Source organism: Oryctolagus cuniculus, chromosome 4 (assembly GCF_964237555.1).
Source record: "Oryctolagus cuniculus chromosome 4, mOryCun1.1, whole genome shotgun sequence".
Classification (NCBI taxonomy): domain Eukaryota; kingdom Metazoa; phylum Chordata; class Mammalia; order Lagomorpha; family Leporidae; genus Oryctolagus; species Oryctolagus cuniculus.
This window is the reverse complement of record NC_091435.1, coordinates 17,341,853-17,347,852: the sequence shown is the minus strand read 5'-3', so window position 1 is coordinate 17,347,852 and position 6,000 is coordinate 17,341,853.

Sequence of the window (6,000 nt, the reverse complement as noted above, 5' to 3'; positions counted from 1 at the left end):
AAGATACCTATTATGCAGGAAACATTTTTAGATGAGCAGTTTTGTTTAGAGAAACAAAGTAAAATTTTTCATCTGTGCTGGCCACGATTTGCATCCTGAACAAAACAGAACTTTTGAACTGTTCCCAACCTGTTATCTGTGGGCCAAGGATGTACATACAGAGACTAAAGAAGAAAAAAAATCTAGTTCCATTCAGAACAGGCAGTAATTACTCTGAGAAGAGATGGCAAGCTTTCTGTATAAAAGGCCAGATAATAAATATTTTCAGTTTTTAGGGACAAGAAATAAGCAATATATCACATAGGTACTTATATAACAACAAAGACAACAAATATTCACAGGGATTTTTGAGAAAATTCCAAATATAATAATTGAATGCAGTAATTCATAATATGAGTCTACTAATGAAAAGAATTGACTTCTGTTTGGAGAGGGCAACATTTCATCTAATCAGGTTCAGAGTTAAAAACCATCCACTCTTCATTTCTTTTTTTTTTAAACTTTTATTTAATAAATATAAATTTCCAAAGAACAGCTTTTGGATTACAGTAGCTTTTCCTCCCCATAACCTCCCTCCCACCCGCAACCATCCCATCTCCCACTCCCTCTCCCATCACATTCACATCAAGATTCATTTTCAGTTATCTTTATATACAGAAGATCTTTATATACAGAAAATTTAGTACATACTAAATAAAGATTTCAACAGTTTGCACTCACACAGACACACAAAGTGTAAAGTACTGTTTGAGTACTAATTATACTGTTAACTCACATAGTACAATACATTAAGGACAAAGATCCTACATGAGGAGTAAGTGCACAGTGATTCCTGTTGTCGATTTAACAATTGACACTCTTGTTTATGATGTCAGTAATCACCGGAGGCTCTTGTCATGAGCTGCCAAGGCTATGGAAGCCTTTTGAGTTCGACAACTCTGATCTTATTTAGACAAGGCCATAGTCAAAGTGGAAGTTCTCTCCTCCCTTCAGAGAAAGGTACCTCTTTCTTTGATGGCCCCTTCTTTCCACTGGGATCTCACTCACAGAGATCTTTCATTTAGGTCATTTTTTTCCCACAGTGTCTTGGATTTCCATGCCTATAATACTCTCATGGGCTTTTCAGCCGGATCTGAATGCCTTAAGGGCTGATTCTGAGGCCAGAGTGCTGTTTAGGACATCTGCCATTCTATGAGTCTGCTGAGAGGTAGCCTCTTCAAAGCAATATGGGCAGATAATAATTCTTTATCTTGAATCCATGCAGAATTATCCTTCAACCTGCACAGATTTGTTTAAATTCATCAGTGGTACATGCTTTCTGAGCTTCCCAATAGTAAGTAAATTGTATCTTGTTAATTCTGCTTCCCTCCATAAACTTCCCAGAACACTTACATTAGTAAATCATACTCAACAACTGTTTATTGAACACCATTATAAGACAGCATTATTCTTTCATAGCCCAAAATTATTAGGAGAAGTTTTAGTGACTTATGACTAGTTTTTCAATTTATTTACTTGAGAGAGAAAGAGAAGGAGGGGGAGAGAGAAAGAGAGAGAGAGAGAGAGAGAGAGAGAGAGATCTTCCAAACACTAATTCACTCCTCAAATGCTGGGCTGAAGTTGAAGCCAGGAACTCAAACTATATCTCCCAAATGGATGGCAGGAATTCAGTTAATTGAGCTATAATCTCTGCCTCCAAGAGGTTACAGTAGCAGGAAACTGGTGTGAAGAGCTGGAGGTAGGTGTCTAACCCAGGAACCCTGCTGATATGGAACATAGATGTCTTTGGTGGTGACTTAACTGCTAGACCAAATACCCACCAAGCGCCATGGTTTCTACTTACCACAAATGTGATACCTGAGACAGTCTATTTCTCAGATTCAATTTTTGACAGCCTCTGGTAGCAGGCAAAGCTGAGAAATGAGTACGTCATTGCCTTGAATAACATCATGGTTCTGCTACCAAGGAAGATAAAGAATGTGGATAGTGTGTACAATAAACATTTCTGACACAAGAAGGAAACCTGTAAAAACCTACCAGAAATGATATATCTTTGAGAAATTATTCTGCTGTTATAAAATATGTTTTTACCAAATATGAATTGGGTGTTCCTGTCAAATGTTAGGTGATTATGTAACTGAATCACAAGATGTTAGGAAATGAGGTTTACCATGCTTACTTATTCCATTAAACAAAAAATTAAATCTTGGTTTAGCATTTTCGTGTGCCATCATATGATAACTATCATGTAGTAATAATCTGAGGTTATGAAAGACTGCTTTAAGATTAAAGTCACCACATTTTCAAATGTCCGGGAAGTACCATGTAATTGAATACTGCAGTTTCAATGAAGTTGAAGGTTGTTTCAAGAAATTCTTCCAAAATTCAAAACTTAGAGATGAGGTGGAAATAATGAATGGAAAAAAGCCTGCAATCTAAACACCAGCCAAATTCTCAGAATCAGAGATTAAAAGTTTCATAAGAGATACAGCTGACAAAGGAGATAAAATAATCAATGAATTAACATTTAAAAATTACCTTTACCTCAATAAACATGAACTGTTAAAACCATTTTAATGAAAGCAGAAACACAACTATGCTGGAAAATGTTTGAAGTTCCTGCAGAGTAAAGGGGAAGAAGTGGATGGGGAAGTAATAGATTTCCTCCTTTTTTCTAAATATCGAATTTCAAAAGATGGTACAGCAAAATGTCTAGAGTTTGGAGAGGAAGACTTGGCAGTTCAATGGCTCTCTGCTCACTCAAACTTAGATTTAACTGCAATGGCAACTGAATATAAGCCTCATACATGATAGGATAATGCTATTCATGTGTCCTCCCACCAAAAAAAAATTACTGTTCATCAGTTGGGAAATCAAGCGAAATGACTTCAGGTACCAAAAAGAGAAAGTGGGGAAAAAAGCTCAAAACATGTTATAATATGAAATTTTAATTTAAAACAATATAGTTTTCCACATCCAAAAGCCTAGAAAGTATATAGGTATAAATATTGCGTCACTGAATTATATCATGTACATGACAATATACAGTTTTTCTCTGTGTTATGATCATTGTCATGAATCCCTCATCTTCTGATATTAATATCCCTGTTTACAAGACAGTATATATGTGTATGTGAATGTGGCAGAAGGTAAAAATTATTAAACTTTAAAACTAAAAATATCTATAAGATGAAAAATGTCATATATACTTCCAAGATGGATGAATAGGGTGTAGCCATACTAACTGCAGCTATCTGGGATATGACAAGAACAAAGGAAGGAACACATTTTCAGGGATCTGACTGATGGAAATTTTCAGTGAAGAAGTGAAAAACACAGTGAGACTCTGTGGGACAAGGGAAGATTAGACAGAGACATGGCTGCAACCAACCATGTGGCAGAGACAATTGCTGGCTATGAACCCCCATTGCACCACACCAAGGTAGGAAGAAACTGCTGTTGCAGCTGAGAGGGAATTCCACAGTCACCTACGGACTTGGACTCCGGTCTATAGAGCTGAGGGGTCTGAGCAACCACCAGCCTTGAAGCGGGGACACCTGCCACCTGCTTCCTTCCCCTCCCCCACTTTTCAGAGCACCATGCTGAGCATCAAAAAGGCAGGCAGGAGCATCTGTTCCACTCCTACCAGCGTCAGAATCAGCATCAGGAGGAGGCAACATCTCCTTAGTGAGAAGTGAGGAATGTGCTGCAGCCCTCCTCCCTGCTGCTATTGCCTGAGGAAAAACCTTGCAATCCATACTGACTTTGAGTCTGCCCTGGGACACTACCAGGGGGCAAAGTGCCCACCTAATGCTGTGAAGGGACAGGACATTGCCTGTTTCCCATCTACCCAAAGGGCCCCTGGAAACTAGCAGGAGGTGCATTTGAAGCAGTCAGGAAAGTGAAGAGGCAACAGACAGAATGGGAAAAAATATTTGCAAACTATGCAACAGATAAAGGGTTGATAACCAGAATCTACAAAGAGATCAAGAAATTCCATAACATCAAAACAAACAACCCACTTAAGTGATGGGCCAAGGACCTCAATAGACATTTTTCAAAAAAGGAAATCCAAATGGCCAACAGGCACATGAAAAAATGTTCAAGATCATTAGCAATCAGGGAAATGCAAATCAAAACCACAATGAGGTTTCACCTCACCCCAGTTAGAATGGCTCACATTCAGAAATCTACCAACAATAAATGCTGGAGTTGATGTGGGGAAAAAGGAACACTAACCCACTGTTGGTGGGAATGCAAACTGGTTAAGCCACTATGGAAGTCAGTCTGGAGATTCCTCAGAAACCTGAAGATAACCCTACCATTCAACCCAGACATCCCACTCCTTGGAATTTACCCAAAGGAAATGTAGTTGGCAAACAAAAAAGCAGTCTGCACCTTAATGTTTATTGCAGCTCAATTCACAATAGCTAAGACCTGGAATCAACCTAAATGCCCATCAATGGTAGACTGGATAAAGAAATTATGGGACATGTACTCTATAGAATAATATACAACGGTCAAAAACAACGAAACCCGGTCATTTGCAACAAGATGGAGGAATTTGGAACACATCCTGCTGAGTGAATTAAGCCAGTCCCAAAGGGACAAATATCATATGTTCTCCCTGATTGGCGACAACTAACTGAGCACCAAAGGGGAAACCTGTCAAAGTGAAATGGACACTATGAGAAACAGTGACCTGATCAGCTCTTGCCCTGACGGTTGATGTACAATGTAATAGTTTATCCATTTTAGAATTTTTTTTTGTTCTAGTACTATTGGTTGAACTCTGTAATTAACACACAATTATTCTTAGGTGTTTAAATTTTAACTGAAAAGTGATCCCTGTTAGGAATCTGGAAAGCATTATGCTGAGTGAAATAAGCCAGTCCCAAAGGGACAAATACCATATGTTCTCCCTGATCGGTGACAACTAACTGAGCACCAAAAAGGAAACCTGTTAAAGTGAAATGAACACTATGAGAAACGGTGACTTGATCAACCCTTGCCCTGACTGTTGATGAACAACTTAATATGTTAACCTTCTTAGTATTTTTTTGTTTGTTCTACTTAATACTTTTGGCTGAATACTGTAATCAATACACAGTTATTCTCAAGTGTTGAAACTTAACTGAAAAGGTGATCACTGTTAAATATAAGAGTGGGAGTAAGAGAGGGAAGAGATGTGCAATTCGGGACATGCTCAAGCTGACTTACCTCAAACGGTAGAGTTAGAAACATACCAGGGGATTCCAATTCAATCCCATCAAGGTGGCATGTACCAATACCATCTCACTAGTCCCGGTGATCAACTTCTGTTCACAACTGATCATAATGATAAGACATAATGATAAGAGCCAAAGGGAGCAAATAAACAAGACGAGTGTCTGCAAATACTAGCTGATAGAATAAAAAAGGGAGAGAACAATCCAACATGGCAAGCGAGATACACAGCAGACCCATAGAATGGCAGATGTCCTAAATAGCACTCTGGCCTCAGAATCAGCCCTTAAGGCACGCGGATCCGGCTGAAAAGCCCATGAGAGTATTACAGGCATCGAAAGCCAAAACACTCTGGCAAAAAAAAAAAAAAAAAAAAAAAAACCTGCATGAAAGATCTCCACGAGTGAGATCCCAGTGAAAAGAACAGGAACAGGTCATCAAAGAAGGAGGTACCTTTCTCTGAAGGGAGGAGAGAACTTCCACTTTGACTACGACCTTGTCTAAATATGATCAGAGTTAGTGAACTCAAAAGGCTTGCATAGCCTTGGCAACTCATGACAAGAGCCTAGGGTGATTACTGATGCCATAAACAAGAGTGTCAATTTGTTAAGTCAACAACAGGAGTCACTGTGCACTTACTCCTCATGTAGGATCTCTGTGCTTAATGTGCTATACATTGAGATTTAATGCTATAACTAGTACTCAAACAGTATTTTTCACTGTGTGTTTCTATGGGGGTGCAAACTGTTGAAATCTTTACTTAATATATGCTAA